This window comes from Giraffa tippelskirchi, chromosome 11 (genome assembly GCF_054371585.1).
Source record: "Giraffa tippelskirchi isolate mGirTip1 chromosome 11, T2T-mGirTip1v1.2.pri, whole genome shotgun sequence".
Taxonomy (NCBI): Eukaryota; Metazoa; Chordata; class Mammalia; order Artiodactyla; family Giraffidae; genus Giraffa; species Giraffa tippelskirchi.
In genome coordinates this window covers 140,956,339-140,982,108 of record NC_137285.1, presented here as the reverse complement: position 1 = coordinate 140,982,108, position 25,770 = coordinate 140,956,339, and the positions used below count along the sequence as shown (strand labels likewise).

Here is a 25,770-nt window from a genome sequence, read left to right as displayed (position 1 = left end):
CCTGCCCATGTGCATGCATACCTACATATGGAAAGATACTTACTTTTACCTTTTCTACATTCACATACACACATACACACACATACATATGAAAAATATGAATAAAATTTGCGCTGTTTTTTTGTCATCTATTACGTTGTGGGTAAATTAAAGTGGATAGAAACCCACTAAGACTGCCCCAGGGGCTCAGTGGTAAAGAATACATGAGCTGTAGGAGATGCGAGTTCGATCCCTGAGTTGGGAAGATCCCCTGGAGGAGAGCATGGCAACCACTTCAGTATTCTTGCCTGGAGAATCCCACAGACAGAGGAACCTGGTGGGCTAACAGTCCATGGGGTCACAAAGAGTAGGACATGACTGAAGCAACTTAGCAGGCATGTACACACACAGAGACCCACTAAATTGAATTGGCAATCTCTTGATGAGTCGTAATCAGCAATTTGAAAAATGATGGCATAGGCTAGTGTGTTAGCTGCTCAGTCATATCTGGCTCTTTGTGATCCCATGGACTGTAGCTCATGGGCTTCCCTAGTGGCCCAGATGGTAAAGAATCTGCCTGCAATGCGAGAGACCTGGGTTTGATACCTGGTTGAGAAGATCCTCTGGAGAAGGGCATGGCAACCCACTCCAGTATTCTTGCCTGGAGAATCCCCATGGACAGAGGAGCCTGGTGGGCTGCAGTCCATGTGGTTGCAAAGAGTTGAATCCAACTGAGTGACTAAGCACAGCACACACGTCACAGGACCATAGCCCGCCGGGCTCCTCTGTCCATGGAATTCTCCGGGCGAGAATGCTGGATGGGGTCACCATTCCCTTCACCAGGGGATCTTCCTGACTCAGGGACCGAACTCAGGTCTCCTCCACTGCAAGCAGATTCTTCACCCTTTGAGCCACCGGAGAAGCCTGTTATTAGGCTATACACCTAGTAACAGAGCTGTTATGGAAAATGAACATCTTCAAGTTCTTTATATTGCTAAAATGCTCTTTAAAGAGTTTCAAAACTTTGCAATCTCAGAAGTGGTTTAAATAAGTTTCTGTTTCCTTTTATTTTCTGTTTTCTTCTCAGTTCCCCACACCATATAGGTTTCTTTTAATTGAAGTATAATTGACAAATAAAAGTTGTATGCATTTTATTTTAAGATGTACAACTTGATATTTTGATGTACATGCATATTATGAAATGATCATTATAGTGAACTAAATAACATCCATCACTTTGTATACTTGGTATTTTTCTTTTCTTCCTTCCTTCTCTCCCTCTTTTTGTCATGAGAACACTTAGGATCTGCTTTCTTAGCACATTTCAAGAATACGATATCATGTATTCAAGAATACATGATAGGCATCATGCTGTACCTTAGATCTCCAGGATTTATTCATCCTGTGTTTTGAAATTTGTACCCTTTGCCAAACATCTCCTCATTTCCCCCACCCCTAAGCAGCCACCATTTTATCCTGTGTTTCCATGAGTTTTCCTATTTTAGACTCCATGTATAAGTGAGATGACACAGTATTTGTCATTCTGTGTCTGGCTTATTCCTTTTCTCTCAAACTATCCTTGTCTGAATTTGGAGAGCTATTGAGACTCTCAGAAAGAATCATGGTTAATTTGCACTGAAAAATGTACCTAACACAATCTGAAAAAGAAAGTGGAATTCTCTACCTGTGGGTAGCAGATATTTCTTTAGTCTCCAACTCTCACTCCCAATAACATAAAAGACAATGATCCCAGATCTCTGAGTTCTTCCCAACCCATGGCTTCTTTACTTTATAGAAACTTTGCATGTGTGTGTGTGTATGTGTTTAGTCACTCGGTCCTATCTGACTCTTTGTGACCCTTTGGACTGTAGCCCAGCAGGCTCCTCTGTCCTTGTAATTCTCCAAGCAAAAATACTAGAGTGAGTTGCCATTTCCTCCTCCAGGGGATCTTTCCAACCCAGGGATCAAACTGGCATCTCTTGCATCTTCTGCATTGCAGGTGGATTCTTTACCCACTGAGCCATCGAGGAAGACCCATAGAAACTGCAGAAATCAACAAGTTTAGTTTTTTCCAAGAATAAAAATGGGGAGGTTTCAGGACTCTACATTCATTCACTTATACCCTAATCTTCTAAATATATTTTGTCATTACATCCCTTAAATATTGAAAGTATACTGTACTCGCTGTCATTCATTTCCAAATATTTTATAATATCAAGTATATTTTTCTTATTTTACATAAATAATTAAGTTGATCAATGTTCTATATAAGTTAGTTAGGTTAAGTTCATTCAAGTCTTTTATAAACTTGACATTTTGACGAGACAACATCAATAGGTTTGGAACCAGTTTTGGTTTTGCTGAGAATCCTTATGGCTCTTGTATAGTTACTATTCCTAAGTTTATTCATTTGCTTTATTGTCATGCTATGTTGCTTAAGTGATCAGTGAGGTGTGTTAAAATCTTCTGCTATGATCGTGTTAGTGCAAGTGTTAGTCGCTTTAGTCGCTCAGTCTTGTCTGACTGGTGGAGACTCCACGGATCCATGGACGATAGCCCGCCAGGCTCCTCAGTCCGTGGAATTCTCCAGGCAAGGATACTAGAGTGGGTTGCTATTCCCTTCTCCAGGGAATCTTCCTGACCCAGGGGTAGAACCTAGGTTTCCTGAATTGCAGATGGATTCTTTACTATCTGAGCCACCAGGGAAGCCATGATTATGAAATCGCCTATTTCTCTTTTAGTTTTGTCTTCTTTAGCTTTATATGTTTTGGGACCATGTTATTGTTTTTAGATTCATTCAAATTTAGGAATGGTATACTTCACAGTTGTATAACTCCAGACTTTGTACGGGTTCCCTCTTCTGGAAGAGACTTGTCAGTTTCTATTCAGATATATAGAGAAGTATCAGAGCTATCTCATACCAAAAGTCATGATTTTGTTTTCCATAGGTTATCTAATTTAATTTTAAATAAGGTGTTTAGGAAAATATCATGTTTATATCTGTGAAATGAAAATATCTCCTGCCATATCAATAAACAATTAGTGTCACCGCCATCAGCAATTTGTGGTCTCTAAATGTGAATGAGAGCTCCCAAAATTGTGATCCATCTTTTGATCTGTGATCCAACTTTTGAACTGTGATGTTGGAGAAGACTCTTGAGAGTCCCTTAGACTGCAAGGAGATCAAACCAGTCAACCCTAAAGGAAATCAGTCCTGAATATTCACTGGAAGGACTGATGCTGAAGCTGAAACTCCAATACTTTGGCCACCTGATGCGAAGAAATGACTCCTTGGAAAGACCCTGATGCTGGGAAAGATTGAAGGTGGGAGGAGAAGGGGATGACTTAGAATGAGATGGTTGGATGGCATCGCTGACTCAATGGACATGAGTTTGAGCAAGCTTTGGGAGCGGGTGATGGACAGGGAAGCCTGGCGTGCTGCAGTCCATGGGGTCGCAGAGCCTGACAGGATTGAGTGACTGATCTACACTGAAACTGTGACCCAGTGGATGCTGCCACCTCCCAAGGTGGTTGCTGAGGAACTGGGGGAGTGCAAGAAGCAAGGGGAACAAGGAAACAGGATTAGTCCCAGATAGCAGAGGTGCATATGAAAAGAGCGAATTCATTCAGCCCAGAGGCTTCCATCTTCCCATACATAGAATGCTAAACTCCTTAACTTGATGCTTACTTTTGAGCTTCAGACTGCCTGCTCCCTTTGTTGCAAAACTGTATGTAGCTTAACTTCCCCTCCTGCTTCCTTGGAGCAGTTTTCTCAGAGCTACTGAGTCACTGTCTCCCCGGCTCATAGTCCTAAACATTCCCACTATCTATTTTCATGTTGTGACTATATTTTTTAGTGGACATATCCTTTGGCAGATAAGGAAACAACTCAGAAAGTAACGATGTAAAGGTAATGAAGTAAGCAATTGCCACCTGGATTTGAACTGAAGCCTTATGACTTTATAATGAGGTCAGATAATCGTTAAGGTATTTGCGTCTCTAAGAATGAACGAATGAAATAATAGTCATGATTTTCCACGAAGTCATATGCTCTGCACATCTTATTTTGATGTTTTTCTACGTAGATAGGACTTGAACAGCTAACTAGAGTATCATAAGCATATTCAAACTTAAATTTTGTTTCAAAACATTAAAAAATAGAATACAGAAATGAATGAGAGAAAGATATACACTGGCATCAGTCTCTGTTTTGAAATCAATATATTAACACATTTGTTATTGAGTTATATGAATTGAGATTATTTGTCATGTTTCTCATTGAAGACACCATATAGGATATTGTCATTATAAATATAATAACTCAGTTCTTGACTGTATGTTTATGCCAAAAGTCCTATTGAGATTTGGAGAGCCCAGTGACACAAATACAATAGAGAAACCCTTCATTCACTTATATTCAATAAGGCAATGTTTGAAAATGATATATTCTCTCTTCCTGATCGTTAGCTTTTTGGGTCTCATGATTCTTTATTAAATTTATTATTTCTTGGGATATAATTTGCAAAGATTCTGTCATTAGCATCAGTATCTCTTCTTTGGCTTCCATTATAAACAGGTTTTACGATTAAGTGGTGAAAATATACATTTTGAGAATAATCACAGTAAGTGGGCACACAGCATCTGTCAATTTTGAAAGGGGCATGGTCAGAGGTGCAAAAGATGATGTTAATAGTGTGTATTTATATCAGGCCTTGAGACCTGAGAGAGTGGCAGCATCTTCTGGAAGTCTGAGAATCGCTATACCTTCACTTCCCTTAGAAGTTGCTCTGTGTTTTACTCTGTGGGTTGATAGCATCTTGGGGCAAAATACACAGCTGGACATGGAGAATTGGGCCCTTGTTAGAGAGGATCCCTAAGACAGATCTCCAGCCAAATAAAGAGGGGATGAGAAGAATTCTTACTATTTATGGGTCCCAATATTTAAGCATATGATGCCACAATAAATGCAGCTTTTTTTTTTTAAATAAGAGGAAAAAAGGTTTAATTCCATGATTGTTGAGTGGAAGAAAGAAGTTTGCAAAAAAAAAAAAAATCAGAAAATCAGAAAACATAGTTAGGGGTAGTAGAGTATGGGAATGAATGGCTAGAAATTGGCAGATACGCAACTCCAATTTTTTTTTTTAATTGGAGTATAGTTGCTTTAGAGTCTGTCATACAGAGTAAGTCAAAAAGAGAAAAATGAATATCATGTGTTAACACATGTATGTGAAGTCTAGAAAGTGGTACAGATGAACCTACTTGCAGGACAGAACAGAGATGCAGACATTGGGAACAAATATGTGGCCATGGAGGGGTGGAGGAGGGGTGAATTGGGAGATTGGAATTGACATATGTGTACTTCCATGTGTAGAACAGATAGCTAGTAGTGTTGCTGGCCAAAATCTTGGCTTTCTCTGCCCACCGAAGCCAAATTTAAAAAAAAACAAAAAAAACAAAACATGGAGACATATAGTTTGGAGGAAATAGACAGGTGACTTTAATTCTCAGCTGGTGGAAAGGGGAACACAGTAGGGTCTAGCCTCAAGAACTGTGTCCCCGCTCAATGAGGAGTCTAGGAGCTTATATAAGATGAGGGCTCTCAGTCAGGGGTTGGTGATGAGGAACAAAGGTGTTAGGATCATCTCAAAAACAGTCATAGGCTGGTGTCACTAACCCAGTCATTGAGTCTGACGGTCCTGTGTCTCTGCAGCCTTCTTCCTGATATGTAGCTACAAGGGGAAGGAAGTGTCGTAAGGGTAAGCAAAGGACAGTAGCTGCGGAATGTAGCTCCTACAGAGTTGGGGGCAGAAAAGCAAACTTAGTCACAGACACCCTGAGTTAGGAGCAGTTAAAGTGAAAAAAAAAAAAAAAAAAACTAGGAATGTTCAGGCCTGCTCACTAAATATTCATCTTCTTTGTTTTCAGGAAAGGGAGAGAAAAAAAAAAAAAAACTCATTCCTCTTTTTTTTTCTCCTTTTCCTGCAACCCATTCCTCTTTATTCCCTTTTCACTGGAACAAATTCCTCTCCCCACCTCCACTCCCTTTCATTGCAACAGTCGGAAGCTTCTGCATAGTGCAGGGCTCTCAGCTCACTGCTCTGTAATGACCTAAATAGATGGGATAGGGGAGTGGGTGGTAGATCCACGGGTGAGGGGATATATGTATACATATAGCTGGTTCACTTCATTGTACAGCAGAAAGTAACACACAGTGTAAATTCAGCTCTTTTTATTTCACATATCAAGGAAGGATGGTGGGCAGGGTTTGAAGGTAATTGTTCTAAACTCTGTATTAAAAGTCTGAAGCCACATCAGCCCACATTAGGACTCCAAAACTTTGCCCTTCCATTTATGTGAAGTGGTTTAGTTACTAAGTCGTGTCCTACTCTTGCGAACCTATGGACTGTAGCCCACCAGGCTCCTCTGTCCATGGGATTTCCCAAGCAAGAATACTGGAGTGGGTTGCCATTTCCTTTTCCGGGGCATATTCCTGGATCGAGCCCAGGTCTCCTGCATTGCAGGTGGATTCTTTACCAATTGAGCTACCAGGGAAGCCCTGTAAGCTCATACATGTAAAAAATTGTGGATATTTTCCTGGCCTACTGTTAACTACCAGATAAATTCATTTATTTTGACTTTTTTTTTTTCAGAAATACTAGTGTCAACTAAGAAGTATAGTCACAACCTGAAATATTTAGTGGAAATGTTTAGGACTGGAGACCAAGAATCTCAGTAGTTCTGAGATAACTGTTCCAACGAGGCTAGGGGAAGTCAGGTCTTATACAAATTGCAACAAAGGAAACAGGCTGTCTCAACATCAAATATCAGGTATAAAGTTAAGGAATTTAGCATACTGTGTACGGGAAGATGCAAGCCTCTGGGCTCACCGAATTCATTCCTTTCATATGCACCTCCGCTGTCTCAGGCCAACCCTGTTTCCTTGTTCACCTAAGGAGTGGCAGATGGCTGCTTCTTGCATTCCTCCAGCTCTTCAGCAATCACCGTGGGGTGTGGCTGCATCCTCTAGATTGCAGTTTTGGGAGCCCGTATTCACAATTGGAGGCCAGAACTTGCTGATGGCAGTGACATTTCTTGTTTATTGATATAGCAGATATTTCCATTTCCATCTAGTGGCTCAGACAGTAAAGAATCTGCCTGTTATGCAGGAGACCTGGGTTCAATTCCTGGGTGGGGAAGATCCCCTGGAGAAGGGAATGGCTACCCACTCCAGTATTCTTGCCGGGAGAAGTCCATGGATGGAGGAGCTTGGCAGACTACAGTCCATGGAGTCGCAAAGAGTCAGACATGACTGAGCAACTAACTAGCTTTGATTCAGACATGGAAAGACCACAGTGATTGAGAGCATCTAAGCAAATATTAATTTGCACCCTATTTCCATTCTTAAAATCTGACTTTAACATTGAAAATGTTTTAATCTTGCAACTTCCCCTTAATCCAGCTGTATTAATATTATAGATATAATTTGGTTACAAGGCTAAATGGTATGGCAGCCCACTTAGGTATTCTTGCAGGGAGAATTTCCTGGACAGAGGAGCCTGGTAGGTTACAGTCCATGGGGTCACAAAGAGTTGGACACGACTGAGTGACTAACACGTATTTCCTTTAGATGGAACATTATTCTCATTGAAGCATCTTCGTTTAGAACATACTCACTTTAAGCACTTAGAGATATTTATAAGAGGGAATTCCAACTTGGAGCTATCATTAGACTAGCCATTTTTGAAACGAAAATATCTATGGTGAAGTAGAAACATGGAGACTGATGTAAAGTCTGTATTTTAACCCTTGTTGAAGAAGTAACTGTGTGCTCTTGCATGCACCTTGTAACTTTACTAAACATTAGCTTCTTAATGTTCGAAATTATGCATTCTAGATAGAGACTTCTAAATTGTCTTGAGAATTAAATGGGACCATACACACAAACACCTTTTTTATACACTGTTTCTCTGACACTCAGAGGCAGCTAAATAGAGCTTGTCAAATGAAAACAAAAGCCAAAACATTTAAAATGCATAATGGTGGGAGATTATGATTAATTAAAAAGTTAAGTTACTTTAGAATGTTTTTTCATCAATTTGTTTTAAATAAAAGCTACAATTCAACATCAGTCAATTCACCAACATCTGTAGGGGAAATCCTGTTTTCCTGGCTGAAGTTCAACAAGTTTGGTGGCCTCCTGATATATGGATTGTACTTTAACAAAGGGATCAACAGCTCATCTGAGTACCCCTGACTCTAGAGGGAAATAACACTTTGAGGTGGAAACCTGCAGTAGACTTGGACATCTGCATAATGATGGAAATTAGCATAGGTTTACATAGAACACAGCTCCATGAGAATTGTGATGCCTTGGAAAGGAACAGAAGGTTGTAAATTTCCTAAGGGAATGTCTCTGGAGGGTGCGAAGCCCAGAAGCAAAATCAGACCTACTGGCAGGTGTGCTGTGAATGGCTGAAAATAAAGAAAAATTCATCATCCTAGGATAAGTGTGTTGCGTTTTTCTTAACTAACAGTGACCCATGATAGCTTGTGTGATAGGTCCTCTCACTTTTTAAGGGATACTAATAACTGGTAGGCTTTCTCTCTTCTGCTTGTTGAGAGGTGATATAGTTTAAACTTATTCATTAGATAAGTATGACCTCATCGAAATACCTTTTCCAACGGAGAAGAAGAAAATGAGGAGAGGGAGAGGAGAAAAATGAGAAAAGAGGAAAGAAAGAGGAGAGGAAGACAAGAAGGGTAGGGATGAGGTGAGAAAAAGAGGGAAAAGAAAAAAATAAAACTATGGATTTAGCTTGATTTTATGGTTTAGCAGTGGTGACAGTGTGGGGCCCAAAGTTTCTAGAATGTGGGACTATAAGGAGATACAAGGTAGTTTAATGTACCCAAGATTCTGAAGATTCTGAGATCTGCCCAAATTTCCAGCCACACTCAGCAGATGGGGGTGATAAGAAATCAATCATCTGTCTGCTGTCCTGTTGATACTGACAGTAGGAAATTGTACCTGAATTTGTGAGCAAAAGACAACTTAAGAGCAAAGCTGTCCATGACAGTGGATATCTGCAGAGATCTTCAAAATTCCTGGGCAGTGGTAGAATGTAGACACGTGATTCCCAAACCTTTCACCACCAAAGATTCTTCCAGCATTTTTGAACCCCGTAATTTGCAATTTTTTCTATTGAACAGAGTCCATGGATGTAATGACACTTGTGTTTTTCATGCTGCTATTAAGCAATCCACTATATATTTCTATAGTCATTCCAAGTTGAGAATAGAAAACATGGTTTCATCTGAGTTGATTTAAACTGAGCCACAAGGACACTGATCTTTTAGATAGCTCTTATCTTATTGTAGATGATATTAGTCACTGCCTCTTTTGAAATGTTGAAATTAGTGTCTGGTATTCTTGCATAGGAGATTAACTAATATATAAAATACTAATATTAAAGATTAATAAGGATATAAATTGATAAGTTTAAAGTATCAATAGAAATGGAAGTGAACTGAGACAGAAAACCTCAGAGTAATTGGATAAATAAGGAGGCAGTAAGGTTGAAAAGAGATGCTGAGACTCCCTGGTAGTCTTATTGTTGTACAATTGGGTCCAACTCTTTGTGACCCCATGGACTGAAGCACACCAGGCTTCCTTGCCCTTCACCATCTCCCAGAGCTTGTTCAAACTCATGTCTGTTGAGTTGGTGATGCCATTCAACCATCTCATCCTCTGTCGTCCCCTTCTCCTCCTGCCTTCAATCTTTTCTAGCATCAGGATCTTTTCTAATGAGTCAGCTCTTCACATCAGATGGCCAAAGTATTGGAGCTTCAGCTTCAACATCAGTCTTTCCAATGAATATTCAGGGTTGATTTCCTTTAGGATTGACTGGTTTGATCTCCTTGCAGTCCAAGGGACTCTCAAGAGTCTTCCCAAACACCACAGTTCAAAAGCATCAATTCATCAGTGCTCTGCCTTCATTATGGTTCAACTCTCACGTCCATACATGACTACTGGATAACCATAGTTTTGAATAAATGGACCTTTGTCAGCAAAGTAATGTCTCTGCTTTTAATATGCTGTCTAAGTTGATCATAGCTTTTCTTCCAAGGAACAAGCATCTTTTAATTTCATGGCTGCAGTCACCATCTGCAGTGAGTTTGGAGCCCAAGAAAATAAAGTCTGTCACTGTTTCCATTGCTTCCCCATCTGTTTTCCATGAAGTGATGGGACTAGATGCCATGATCTTAGTTTTTTTCAAGTTGAGTTTTAAGTCAGTTTTTTCACTCTCCTCTTTCACCTTCATCAAGAGGCTCTTTAGTTCCTGTTTGCTCTCTGCCATAAGGGTGGTGTCATCTACATACCTAAGATTATTGATATTTCTCCCAGAAATCTTGATTCCAGCTTGTGCTTCATCCAGTCCAGCATTTCTCATGATGTACTCTGCATATAAGTTAAATAAACAGGGTGACAATATACAGCCTTGCCTTTCCCAATTTGGATCCAGTGCGCTGTTCCATGTCCAGTTCTATTGCTTCTTGACCTGCATACAGGTTTCTTAGGAGGCAGGTAAGGTGGTCTGGTATTCCCATCTCTTGAAGAATTTTCCACAGTTTGCTGTGGAAAGGCTTTAGCATACTCAATGAAGCACAAGTAGATGTTTTTTCTGGAATTCTCTTGCTTTTTCTATGATCCAACAGATGTTGGCAGTTTGATTCTTCTGCCTTTTCTAAATCCAGCCTGAACTTCTTGGATTTCTTGTTTCATGTACTGTTGAAGCCTAGCTTGGAGAATTTTGAGTATTTCTCTGCTGCCATGTGAAATGAGTGCAATTATATGGTAGTTTGAACACTTTTTTAGCATTGCTCTTCTTTGGGATTGGAATGAAAACATGTTTTCCAGTTCTATAGCCACTGCTGAGTTTTCCATATTTTCTGGCATATTGAGTGCAGCCCTTTCACCGCATCATCTTTTAGAATTTGAAATAGCTCTGTTGGAATTCCATCACCTCCACTAACTTTGTTCATAGTGATGCTTCCTAAAGCCCACTTGACTTCGCATTCCAGGATGTCTGGCTCTAGGTGAGTTATCACACCATCATGATTATCTGGATCATGAAGATGTTTTTGTATAGTTCTTCTGTGTATTCTTGCCACCTCTTCTTAATATCTTCTGCTTCTGTTATGTCCATACCATTTCTGTCCTTTATTGTGCCCATCTTTGTATCAAGTATTCCCTTGCTGTCTCTAATTTTCTTGAAGAGATCTTTAGTCTTTCCCATTCTATTTTTTTCCTATATTTCTTTTCATTGTTCAGCAAGTGTTAAATTTCACCTTTCCCTTCTCCTTGATTTTAATGGCTATGTGGCTCCTCCTCCTAGTTACTAGTGCCAGATAAAGTAGAAGCAATGGGTGGATATTGAGCCAGACCCTGTTCCATTGCTGCGTAAGAGATTTGAGAGAAACCCTCTGTTTCCCTGAGCTTGGCTTTTCCAGCTATAAAATAAGGCCATTATACTGTGAACTTGCTATTTCTTTCTAGTCTAACATGCTGTGATTTTTTTTTTTCTTTAACATCATTTTCTCTGAGCCTCATTTTTCTTATCTGTAAAAATGGGAAGAATGCCTACATCACAAGGTGACTTTGAGGATTAAAAGATAGCAATTTAGTATCTTTCCCTGTACAAACCTACCTGATTCCTCAATTCAGTTATTAAGAGTTCATAGACTGAGTTCAGTTAGTTAAAGGTATAACATTGTTTGAGTCTATTCAAGTTCAGTATTTCATTTAACAAGTGGTGAGTTTTGGATAGTGAGGTTTTATTAAATGTTTCTGGTTCCTGGATATCTATGGAAGCACCTTGCACAGAAGCTACCTTCAATACAGATTTATTCTGGTCTCTTTGACCATGAAGATAGAAACAGCCTTGTTTAGCTTTGCACACCCAATATGCAGCAGTGTGCCTAACAGTCAGGAAAGCCCAGGGAAAGTCTGTGGCTCTCAGGTAAGTCATGGAATCTTGCTGGGGCTCATTTGGCGGTAAAATGTGCTTAACAGTATCTATCCCCCATAGAGTTGTTGTAAAAAAATGATAAAATATCATTTAATACAAGGTAAATTCATGACTATCATATAGATATGAAATTATCAAGTATAAAAGATTTTATATAACTCATTAATCAGTAAGAGAACCAGGAGAGCTACAACTAGTTAAGAGAAAAATCCAAAATAAAGACACAATTATAGACCAAGAATACTGAAATTACTGTGCTAAGGAGGCAAAACTGTCTTCTTGCACAGTGAAGAGGGAAGTCAGTTGAACCTCTACTAGACATGATAACACTTGACTATAGAGAAGAATCATTTTGTATTGCTAATAGCTATTTATATTTTGCAGAGTTGTGAATTCTGTAGAAGTCTTCCACAGAATCACATGAACAGAAAAATGTGCTGTAGACAATGTGTACAGGTTTCCACTGAAGCACCAAAATTTCCACATGTAAATAAATTAGATAATCATGTAAATTATTTAACTGGTGCCTAGCACATAGTGAATTTTCAATAAATTGTTACTTTTAAAATATGTAACAGTGAAATACTCTCTTTTGTAAATACTCAGTAAATTGAATCAGAACTGAAATTGTAACAAAAATGTAATTAATATTTCTTAGGTTTGGTATTTGTCCCCTCATGTAATTCGTGGCCCTCCTCCTCTCTTTTTAATACTAGTTCTACTATGTTTCTTTAACATGTGCCAAGAAGAATCTGCAAATTGCTGAACAAACTTAGATGTTTCTTTCTAGCATTAAATACAGTATTATCCTAATGGCAATTCTTACAATAATCCAGAATGACAATAGAAAATCCAAGCTCGAGACAAACTTAACAATGGCTATTTATTCATATATTTGTGGAAGGAAGACTCTTCTGCTGTCACTTCTGTCCAAGGCACAGTTCAAAGTGTTGAAAAGGGGAGTCAGTTTTATGGAGTAAAAGGAGAAAATACTGATACTGTATCTAATTGGCAAGCATTCTATTCAGATAGGGTTTTTGGAAATGTGGGAGACTTTCTAATTGATATATTTGACAGTTCTTGGTTAACTGAAGAGGACAGATAAGAAGTTTGGGGTTCAAAAAAGTAAGGATTGCTCAATATTGAGACCAGAGGATTTTCTGTGACTACTTCCTAGAACAAGAAGGTGTCCATAGGGTTCTTTGTTGCTGTCATAATACTCCTTTTAGACTGGGGAGATAGGACCTCTATGACTGATGGTTTCTTACTATAAACCAGTTAATATAAGAGAGAGTTTAAGAAGTTATATGCTTTTGATGTGCATGAAATGATTTTGTTGAATTTAGTTACAAGAGCCCAATGAATCCAAAGTAGACATTCGAAATTTCTGGCCAGAACAATTGTGATGGGAGAAATAAAAATCATATGGTTACAGAAACTAACCACAATTATGATATGATATACAATGACATGGAATTTACTATCAGTTTTTCCTTGGAGGTCACCGTAGTCCAATATCCAAGCCACTATTTTTCTTTGTCTTAAGATATGTGTGTTCTGATCACTCAGTCGTGTCCTACTCTTTGCAACCCCATGGACCATAGTCCATGGAATTCTCCAGGCCAGAATACTGGAGTGGGTAGCCTTTCCCTTCTCCAGGGGATCTTCCCAACCCAGGGATCAAACCCAGGTCTCTCACATTGCAGGCGTGTTCTTTACCAATTGAGCCACAAGGGAAGCCTTGTCTTAAGATACATTCAGTGTAAAAACTGTTTCGATATTATTAAAACAAAACAGTATTTGATGTTCCTCTTCCAAACCTGAGTAAGAAAAGAGTAATGGACTCAGCTTTCATGCGTGCATGCGTGCTAGGTCACTAAGCTGTGGCCTACTCATTCAGCTTAGCTGGTCTTAAAAACTGACCTCCCTGACATGTAAGTTGTTCACTTATGATCTGAAGAGTGAGGCTAATAAAAACTTGCCAAACAGAGTTTTAGGTAGTAAATGCTTAGAAATGTGGTTGTACTAATGGGATAAGATTATGTGGTTTTGTCCATAAGTTGTGTTCGTCTCTGGTGACCCCACAGACTGCAGCCCACCAGGCTCCTCTATCCATGGGATTCTGCAGGCAAGAATACTGGAGTGGGTTGCCATTTCCTTCTGCAGGAATAAGATTCAGTTCAGTTCAGCTCAGTCGTGTCTGACTCTTTGCACTCCATGAATTGCAACATGACAGGCCCCCCTGTCCATCCCCAACTCCCAGAGCCTACCCAAACCCATGTCCATCGAGTCGGTGATGCCATCCAGCCATCTCATCCTCTGTCGTCCCCTTCTCCTCCTGCCCCTAATCCTTCCCAGCATCAGGGTCTTTTCCAATAAGTCAACTCTTTGCATGAGGTGGCCAAAGTATTGGAGTTTCAGCTTCAACATCAGTCCTTCCAATGAACACCCAGGACTGATCTCCTTTAGGATGGACTGGATGGATGTCCTTGCAGTCCAAGGGACCCTCAAGAGTCTTCTCCAAGACCACAGTTCAAAAGCATTAATTCTTCGGCGCTCAACTTTCTTCACCGTACAACTCTCACATCCATACATGACTACTGGAAAACCATAGCCTTGACTAGATGGACTTTGGTTGGCAAATTAATGTCTCTGCTTTTAAATATGCTATCAAGGTTGGTCATAACTTTCCTTCCAAGGAGTAAGCATTTTTTAATTTCATGGCTGCAATCACCATCTGCAGTGATTTTGGAGCCCACAAAAAATAATGTCTGACACTATTTCCACTATTTCCCCATCTATTTCCCATGAAATGATGGGACCAGATGCCATGATCTTAGTTTGCTGAACGTTGAGCTTTAAGCCAACTTTTTCACTCTCCTCTTTCACTTTCATCAAGAGGCTCTTTAATTCTTCGCTTTCTGCCATAAGGGTGGTGTCATCTGCATATCTGAGGTTATTGATATTTCTCCCGGCAATCTCGATTCCAGCTTGTGCTTCTTCCAGCCCAGCATTTCTCATGATGTACTCTGCATATAAGTTAAATAAGCAGGGTGACAATATACAGCCTTGACATACTCCTTTTCCTACTTGGAACCAGTCTGTTGTTCCATGTCCAGTTCTAACTTTTGCTTCCTGACCTGCATACAGGTTTCTCAAGAGGCAGGTCAGGTGGTCTGGTATTCCCATCTCTTTTGGAATTTTCCAGTTTATTGTGATCCACACACTCAAAGGCTTTGGCATAGTCAATAAAGCAGAAATAGATGTTTTTCTGGAACTCTCTTTTTTTATTCCAATGATCCAGTGGATGTTGGCAATTTGATCTCTGGTTCCTCTGCCTTTTCTAAAACCAGCTTGAACATCTGGGAGTTCACGGTTCACGTATTGCTGAAGCCTGGCTTGGAGAATTTTGAGCATTACTTTACTAGCGTGTGAGATGAGTGCAATTGTGCAGTAGTTTGAGCATTCTTTGGCATTGCCTTTCTTTGGGATTGGGATGAAAACTGACCTTTTCCAGTCCTGAGGAATAAGATTATATGTGTGTATATACAGGTGTCAGTTACTCAGTCGTATCCGATTCTTTGAGACCCCATGGACTGTAGCCTGCCAGGCTTCTCTGTCCACGCAATTCTCCAAGCAAGAATACTGGAGTGGGTTGCCATCTCCTTCTCCACATATGTGCAGTGGAGAAGGTTTGTATGGATATGTATGTGTATATATATATATACAACTAGCAAAGCCCCAGCCCCATAGTAGCTTCTCAAATGTTAAATTCCCTTTCACTTTCTCAAAACGTGCGGGAACAAGACAATTTTAGTGGAATCTATTATATCAAGTGTATAGTCAATAAACTTTTATTAGCCCGTTGGCACTCACCTGGTCTTTTGCTAGGTGCTCATTGTAGATACAAAGCCATATTAACATGCAATATTGTTTTTAAAAGAAAAATGTGTTGTTCCTATCCTTTTCTATTAAACAAATGATAAAAATGTTCAAGTATGGCTTCCCCACTGGCTCAGTGGTAAAGATTCTGCCTGAAATGCAGGAGATACAGGAAAATAGGTTCTATCTCTGGGTCAGGAAAATCCCCCGGAGAAGGAAATGGCAACCCACTTCAGTATTTTTGCCTGAAAAATCCCATGGACAGAGGAGCCTGGTGGGCTGCAGCCCATGGGGTCCAAAAAACAGTAGGACTTGACTGAGAGCACATGCGTGGGTGCTATAATCTAATTGATCAACCTGCTTTTGCTGAGCATTATATATTCCTAAGTATATCCTTTTATTCTTTTTTATGTAGGAGTTACTGGAAAAGCAGAGGTAACCTATGTAGATTAGCAGTATGGAAACATCCTGAAACCACTTTGAAATCTCCGTAAATTGACTGGATTCAAGTTTCACAGATATGGAAACTGGTCCACGGACAATTTGCTGCAGGTAAGTGAGAGGTGTAATTTAATCTGTTAGAAACTTCCAAAGATTCATTGACTGGGGTTGTTAATTACATTTCAGATGATTGTAATGTTCCATCGTATAGCTGACAGCTTCTCTTGCCTCCCAAATGTACCCATGTGGATGCCAACATATGGCTAAATGTCTGGCCATTTCATCTTGTTCATTTGGGCTTCAGTCAATTACAAAAGGAGGAAGCATGGGGAAAAAGTACTCACCTCATAAAACTTTTACTAGTAGTGATTTATGCAGAGGGGTGAGAGTCCAACTGTTTCTGGAACAGATGTTTCTTTGCACTGCCCCAGGAGTTGAAAGAGCAGCAGATTGGTCTGCCCAGGATTCAGAATGGAACAAACAGACAAATGGTGATGTCCTCCTCCTCCTTTGAAACCGGGGCAGTAGTTAGGTCATTAATATGGAACAAAGTGTTTGGGAAAGGTAACTGGTTTTTTATTCTCCCTTTGAAAACCTGGTGAGGTTGGAACACTTGATGTGGTAACAGCATGAAAATATTTTCTCGTGGGCTATTGGGAAAGCTAAACCTGCCTGAATGAACCAGTGGGGAAGAATGAAAGTCCAGGTGACTCATACAAGTGTCAGTTCATGGGCTGAAGACCTGGGCTATGGTGTGGTCTGGTCTGTAGCTATATGTTGTATTATCAATAGTCAAGGCCACGTGAGCCTAGAAATCAGAGACATCGAGCTCTGTGAAATGGAAATAATCTGCTTATTCATCTGTGGGGCTCAATTGTATTAAGGAGAAAAAAAAAATAGTAAGCTGAAATTCTAGTGGCATTGAGCTCCGTCTATGGCAAGGGAGACATTTGTACTTGCCATTTTCATTGGTGAATACTTGCTTCAATCATTCTTGCTGTTTTAAGAGTAAAGTAGAAATCTTAGAATCTGGCACTGGGCATGGGGAAATGTCTTACATTTTCTGTTAATATTTAGCTCTCTCTGAGTTGCATGTATAACAGCTACCTGTCCTGGATTCATAACTAAAGATCTTCCTTGAAGACATCTATCCATTTTTGCATCTTGTCCATCACATTGTATAGATTAAGCTAAATGGAGGACATGTTATCTGTCTTCTGGGAAACCACTGTATTTGGAAAGTCACATTAAGAGCACAGATATGAAAGTGTTTTCTAGCATTTAAAGTGTTCTCTGAAGGTGAAAGGCTAGATCAAGATAGGTAGCAGCCCATCAAGAGGAACATGAGCCAGCAGAAAGAGGAAAGACCTGAAAGTCTTGTTTTTTGTTGTTGTTCATTTGTTTTTTGGGTATTTTAAGAGCATGTAATGGCCCCCTTTTAAGAATCCGCCTCAATGCAGGAGACTTGGGTTTGATCCCTGGGTTGGAAAGATCCCCTGGAGAAGGGACCTGCTATGTACTCCAGTATTCTGGCCTGGAGAATCCCATGGACTGTATAGTCCATGGAGTCACAAAGAGTCGGACAAGACTGAGCAAATTTCACTTTCACTTAGTCCTTCTATAGATACAGAAGGGAGGATGTTGTTTCCTTTTACTTTGGCTCTTTTGTTTATCAGGAGGAAAGACTCATAATAGTGACTGTAGTGAAAAGATAATTATTTTGTTTACATGCATGGGCTGGAATTGAAACAGAAATTGAAAACAAACAAACAAAAAAAAAGACAGTTCTAGGATTTTCTTATATGTCTGTACCATTTTCATCAGCAATAAGAAACTTATCCTCTTTGCAACTCTACTTCTCTCTGAACATATATTTCATACATTCTTCTCTCTCTCTTTCTACCCCACTCTTTCTTTCTCTCTCACAGCTTCTGATTGCTTTTCTTACCCTTCCTTTATTTGATTTTTTCATAATTTTGCCTTGAACCTAGCATCTCATGGCCTCTCTGGCACCTTCCCATTTATTTAGCTTCTAATCTTACTGCTAATAGCCTTCATTTGTTGTGTTACCCCTAGGAAACAGAAACCACATTGATTATTACAATAGATAAAATGTAATTTAAGAATTATTAACCAGATGTTGGAGAATTAAAGAGGTGAACAAGGACACTGATAAGTCCTAGAGGTTGCAGGAAGTGGCTACTCTGGCTGAAGGGCAACAGACATGAATTTGGGATGGTGAGAATTTAGAAGATTGGAGGAAGGGCTTTATGGGACTGAGATGCAGGGATCTTGACTAGGCTTGCTGCCTGAAAGATACAGGAACTGTAGAAGCTTGGGTGAGGAGGACTCCATCTTGCTGGGATTAATGTCTCTAAGAAGCATGATGCCAGCTTTCTGGTGTAGTGCCCCGGGCGGTCAGATTGGGGACCACAAATATCTGGGACTCTGAATTTTGTGAGGAAACCTGTTGAGCGAATGTTAACAGCCTGAAGAATTCGAGGGGAATCCACAGGCAAAGATCGAGCCGGATCTCTGAGGAAGGGGTACCAGGCAGCTAGTGCTGTTATATCACCTGGAAGAGGGGCACCGGTGAGGTTGTTTTTAGGAGTAGGGGAAAAATGAAAACTGGAATCAACTGTTGTGTAGGGTGCAGGCCATGGGCAGTATTCCCTCCAGCTCTCCAGTCTCCCTCTAACTGTGTCTATTGACAGAAACAGGAAATCAGGTAGCAAAAGAAAATTGTGCTTTGCAGAGACCCAGGCTCAGCATTTCAAAGCAAGATGGAGGAGTATGGATTTGAACTGAGATAGCAACTTAACAGTGAGCACACAGCCTGTCCCTATTTACTTGTAAAGGTATGCGTGTGTATGTGTTTAATTTCAAATGCAAGAATCTGATTGGCTTGATTCATCTCATCACTTTGATCACAAATTTTAACTTAGTTAACAGATTCACCTGACTAGTCTAGCGCCACTTTGGCTTCAACAAGTGGCATAAGATGATGGATTATGAAAGAATAAATTGCTATCATTCCTCTTAGGGCCATAATCTGTTTTTCTGAAAAACAATTAAGGGCTTTCATGTGATTGCATGTACATAGATATAAAATATGTAAATGTGATATTGTTAATGATTGACTTTTAAATTAAGCTTTTTATTGTGAAACGATTGTACATTAACATGTGTTAAGAAATAACATGGAGAGACCTCAGTGTCCCCTTCCTGAATTCCCCCTAATGATAATATCTTACAAAACTATAGGACAGTATGACTAACATGGTACTGACATTCTGCAGTCAAGAGATTTTCTGTCACCACAAGGGTCCCTCCTGTTGCCCTTTTATAGCCACACCCACTTCATTTCCTTAAGCATAAGGCATTTTTATACTTTGTCATTACAAAAATGTTATGTAAATAGAATCATACAGTACGTAACATTTGGGGATAGGCTTTTTTCACCCAACATAATTCTCAGAAGATTCATCCAAGTTCTTGAGCGTATCAACAGTTCACTGATTTTTCCAATGAGTATTAATTTATGTTTTGTTTTTTTTTTTTTTTACCATTCACCTTCTGGAGGATGTCTTGATTATTTCCAGTTTGAGGCTATTACAAAATTGCTAGAAGCAATCATGTACAGTTTTTGTGTGGACATAAGATTTGATTTTATTGTTCCAAAGAGCAGTTGCTAGATTATATGGTGGTTGTATATCTATAATAAGTTTATCCTCAGTTTTATTTAGAGATAATTGACATATAACACTGCATGAGTTTAAGGTATACAGTGTGATGAGTTGATACATATACACACTGTGAAATGTTCACCACAGTAAGGTTAGTTAACACATGCTTCATCTCAAATTGCCATTTTGTTATTATTTTGTGGTGAAAACTTTTAAGGACTCTTTTTTTTTTTAAGGACTCTTAAATTAAAAAAAAAAAAAACTCTTAGCAAAATTTAGCTATATAATACAGTGTATTTTTTGGGAGGGGAGAATATAGTAAGTTTAATCTAGATGAAACATAAATAGGATGAATAGAAACAAGCAAATAAAAATCAGTCTTTAATTACAGAGCAATAATGAAAGTATTTGGCACAGTGTAATGCAAAGAGCACTGTTGTTATTATTGTTGTCCATTCTATAAGTCATGTCTGACTCTGTGACCCCATGGACCACAGCACGTAAGGGTCCCCTGTCCTTCACCATCTCCTGGAGTTTGCTCAAACCCATTTCCACTGAGTCAGTGATGCCATCCAACCATCTCATCCCCCATCGCTCCCTTCTCATCCTGCCTTTAATCTTTCCCAGCATCAAGGTCTTGCAAATGAACTGGCTCTTCACATCAGGTGGCCAAAGTATTGGAGCTTCAGTTTCAGTATCAGTCCTTCAGTGAATATTAGGGTTTATTTCCTTTAAGATTGACTGGTTTGATCTCCTTGCAGCCCAAGGGACTCTCAAGAGCCTTCTCCAATGCCACCATTCAGCAGCATCAGTTCTCCGGTGCTCAGCCTTCTTTATGGTCCAACGCTCACATTCATATGACTGCTGGAAAAACCATAGCTTTGATTATACTGTGTGTGCATGCTAAGTCACTTCAGTTGTGTCCAACTCTTTGCGACCCTATGGACTGTAGCTCGTCTGTCCAGGCTCGTCTGTCCATGGGAATCTCCAGACAATAATAATGGTGTGGGTTGTCATGTTCTTCTCCAGGGGATCTTCCTAACCCAGGGATGGAACCCACATCTCTCGTGTCTCCTTCATTGGCAGGTGTGTTGTTTACCACCAGCACCACCTCGGAAGCCATATTATAGACAGGGTTATGATCAAGCCTAACCTCTAGTCACTGTCCTGTTGCCAACTAGAGAGATTATAGGGCCTCCATATCCGCTGGGTTTCTATTTTAGAACAAAATATAAACTTTTCTATGAAGAGAAAAAGGTTTTAATTCCCCAAGAATTATGTAAACCTCACATTTGAGATATCTAGAGTTTGCATCCCCAGATATCAAAGCAGTATAGTCATCATGCTATACTTTAGATCCCTAGAACTTACTCATCACATAAGGGAAAATTTGTACTTTATGACTAATGTCTATTGCTCCCACCTCCTACCCTGGTAACAATTAATCTACTCTTTGTTTCTATGATGGAGTAGGAAATGGCAACCCATTCCAGTATTCTTGCCTGGAGAATTCCATGGACGAGCTATAGTCCATGGAGTCGCAAAGAGTCAGACAGGACTGAGTGACTAATGCATTGCTTCTATGAAACAAACAGAAAGAAATAGTATTTTTTAATCTGTTTTTATATTTTTTTGAGATTGATCTGTTTTTAGATTTCAAATATGAGTGAGATTATACAGTATTTGTCTTTCCCTGTCTGACTTATTTCACTTAGCATAATGCCCTCAAGGTTCACTCATGTTATTATAAATGGCAAAATTTTCATTGGAAGAACTGATGCTGAAGCTGAAACTGAAGCTCAAGTAGTTTGGCCACCTGATGTGAAGATCTGACTGACTGAAAAAGACCCTGATGCTGAGAAATATTAAGATAGTTAGGTAGCATCACTGACTCAATGGACATGAATTTCAGCAAACTCTGGGAGATAGTAAGGGACAGAGGAGCCTGGTGTGCTGCAGACCATGGGGTCACGGAGAATTGGACATGACTGAACAACAACATATATCAAATATATATGTGACATGATATATATATATCATATATATGAGATCTATATCTATGTACACGATACCTTCTTTATCAATTTACTCATTGATTGACACTCGGTTACTGTGAACAATGCTACAATGAACATGAGAATATAGATATTTGTCCAAGATACTGATTTCATTTCCTTTGTATATACACCTAGAAATGTGGTACCTGGATCATACAGAATACTGTTTTTCATTTTTTTGAGAAATTTTCATGCTATTTTCCATAGTGGCTACACCAATTTGCATCCCCACCAACAGTTTACCAGGATTCCCTTTTCTCTATGTCTTCACCAGCATTTGCCTTGTTGCAAATAGTCTATCAAGTACAAGTTAATATCCATTGTGGTTTTAATTTTCAGAGGAAATGTTTTGAATTTCAGGAGAGTCCAATTTATCAGATTTTCCCTTTGTGCATCATAGTTCAGTGTTCAGTATAAGAACTCTTTTCCTATCTGTAAACCCCAAAGGTTTTCTTCTATTTTTTTTCCTAAAACGTTTACATTCTTATTTATTATATTTGAGTTCATAACCCATAAGCCATCTTGAGTTACTTTTTGTATAAGATGTGAAACTCAAGTCACATTAAGGACATGTTTATGGATATCCACTTGTTCTTCTTGGCACTGACATCTGTTGATTGAATTTTACATCTATTTGGAAATCTCGGTTATTGCTATAATGAGGAATATGGGTATTATATTCTGAGACCTTCAGTTTTTGCTGCCTTCTTCTGACATTGCTTCAGCAGGGAAAGTGGGGTAAGTTGACATCAAGTCTGAGGAGAAATTCATATTCATGTTCTTTATTTGGCCTCAGTTGACACATGAGTAGATGGGAGCTCTTCATTATTCTGAGTGTGGGCAGGTGTTCCAGCTCTTACCAGATTGTTGGGGTCCTTTAATGGACCAGAACCTGGTGGTACAGAGTTGATGATAAGAAAGTAAAAGAAAGAAAGAGGCTGATATTCCCTGGTTTTCTCAGAAAACCAATAAAACCCTAAGACAAAGGGTTTGCACCGCTTACGTAGGCTCAGGGTGCCCTCTTGAGGAGGTCTTGAAAGCCCCGGCGAGTAAGTAAGCACAGTGGGCATCTGTGCTCCAAAGAACTCGCCTGAAGGGGAGAGAGAGAGAGAGATGAAGGAAGACACGGGGACCTAAGCTCTGATGGAACAAGGGTGTTTTATTCAACATAGTGTGAGTATATATACTGTCTTACAAGATAACTTTTTCAGCAAAGATAAGGATCAAAAATCTTACAAATTACCAAGGAAACATAAGGCTAGAATCCATCTCAAAGAGAGAGGGTTGTAAATAATCACTTTCCATATCAGAAAGAAAAGCTAACGAAGAAAATGCATGCATTCCTCAGTCCCCAGGAGCGCAGGAGCGGCTTGCCAGCTCCTCTTAGTCCTTGAATATTCAAGGATTAATAAGGAACAGAGGAATCATGACAGATCAGCACACAGGAAACCTCCTGTTAAATGTTTCCTAACACCAGATATCCATTGATGTATCCCTGGCTGTGAGGTATAGGAGGGAGTGTAACCACCACCTATTTGGCCACCACTGACCCTATGGGCAGAAGAGTAGCTTCATGACTTCTGGGAGGTGGTCCAAGTCCTGACTCTCCATTAAGCCAACTCTGATACATTTCTAGCATGTCGAGGAAGGTCCCTGTTACTGCTGAGTGAACATGGAAGTCCAGGCTCCCATGTCACTTGCATAGAGAAAGCAAGGGATGGAAGGTGGCCTTGGTGCTACCTGGTAGAGAAGAATGTTTTACTTTCCTACTTGGCCTTGTCTGATTGCACCTTGGTGGGGTGTTTAAGGGACCTTGTCATAACTTAGTGAAGGTGAAAGCTTTCTTGGTATTGGTTAAGGATAAAGCAATATTTTTTGGAGGTGTTCAGCTGGATAAGGGGAATTGTCTTGGAGTTTTCCATGTTGCTAAGCTGCCTTTTCTGTGTCTTTTGGGGCGAGACAACACACTTTTGATTTGGTTTGTTTTTTAGTCTGTTGTTGTGTTTAGTTGCTTGGTTGTGTTCAACTCTTTGAGACTCCATGGACTGTAGCTCACCAGGCTCCTCCATCCATGGGATTTCCCAAGCAAGAATAGTGGAGCAGGTTGCCATTTCCTTCTCTAGGGGATCTTTCTGACACAGGGACCGAATCCATGTCTCCTGCAAGTCTCCTGCACTGCAGGTATTTTATTTACTGCTGAGCCACTGGGGAAGTCCCTTTTTAGTCTGTACAGCATTTCTGGGTTTGTAGTCTCTTCTTCAGGTCTGGTGTGTATGAGACAAAAGGAAATCCTAGGAACTCACTATTGTGTAATTACTTAGATCTAAGCTTCATAGACTGTCTGTTTCCTACTATCTACCTTTCAGCTCCTTCTTATATATTTATTTTTTAATATATACTCTCCAGGGGTTTTAATTATACTTAGTGGGGGTAAATAGGAAAATGACAGTCTAATCTATCCTCCTGGAAATAGAGCCCCTTGGAAATGTTTTGGAAGACATTCTGATGGGTCCACTTTTATTGTTAAATTTTAAAAACAATAGTTCAAGTAGAACTGTAAAGGTGTAAAGACAAAGAAAACAAAGCAAGCAAGTAAAGAAACTTAAGTTTTATTAAGTCCAGTCTCCTGTGTTTGAGTAGGAACACATGCAAACCCATCTCAATGAGAGGATTACTTCACACAGTAGAAGTTTACACATAATTATTGAATGAAGGAATAATTACCAAACGAGTTAATCTGCTGAAATGTCTCCTACATGTTAAACAATATTCTAGGCATCAGGGAAGGTATATCACATATATATTTATAATATAGACCTAACTACCAAGTTATATACAAGCCAGTAACACTGCTAAAATGGAAAGACAACCGTAGCTATAATATATAAGGTAGAACATTGTCTTTCATCTCCTCGGAGCAAGGCAGTGTCTTATTCATCTTTGTCTGGGGCTAGTACCTAATGGAGCACATTAGTCGTCATGCATGACTTGCTCTAGGAGTTTAGCAGAGGAGGAGAGGGCACTTGGAGCTGCTGGGAAATAATCCGTCTTGTATTTTCCAAAAGCTCTGCAGAAAAGATGTTCTGTTTCTCCCAGGTGGCTCAGAGATCCGCCTGCCAATGCAAGGCTGAAGAAGACATGGATCCAATCCCTGTGTTGGGAAGATCCCCTGGAGAAGGGCATGGCAACCCACTCCAATATTCTTGCCTGGAGAATCCCATGGACAGAGGAGCCTGGTGGACTACAGTCCATGGAGTTGCAAAAGAGTTAGACAGAGGACACAAAGCATTACTAAGCAAGGTATACATTCCTTTACCAAGTTAGAGAATTCTTTGTGTGAATTCTATCCCTGCAAATGAAGCAAGGTATTTATTGTTCTGACCTTGGCAGAAGCAGAGCAGAGATAAGTATCATTTTTCATACATATATTTTAAAATATTTAAGATCAATTGTTCCCTCTATCTCATCGTTCCTTCTCTAACCCCAAATAACAACCAAAATAATTTCATGTTTAACAAGGTATATGTATACTGGTGGCCTGGGAGTTAAGTGTCAATCCACTCATCTGAACATGCACAAAGGGGAAAAAAAACCAAAGAATTTTAATGAATAAATAAAAATAGCAGCATATGGTAACAAGATGAGTTAACTTCACTGTCCTTTAGACAGGCATGAAATCCATCCTTAAACATAACCCAA

At 39.6% G+C, this 25,770-nt stretch overlaps 1 protein-coding gene across 12 annotated transcripts in view; it reads left to right on the top strand.

Moving 5' to 3' along the window:
- LRRC4C (leucine rich repeat containing 4C) overlaps positions 1–25,770 on the top strand; it is a 1,846,189-nt gene that overhangs the window by 1,292,859 nt on the left and 527,560 nt on the right. For all 12 annotated transcript variants that reach the window (XR_014069612.1, XR_014069608.1, XR_014069606.1 and 9 more), the window contains one exon: positions 16,303–16,439. The gene's annotated coding sequence lies outside the window, so the exon portion shown is untranslated. The remainder of the gene's footprint in view (positions 1–16,302; positions 16,440–25,770) is intronic.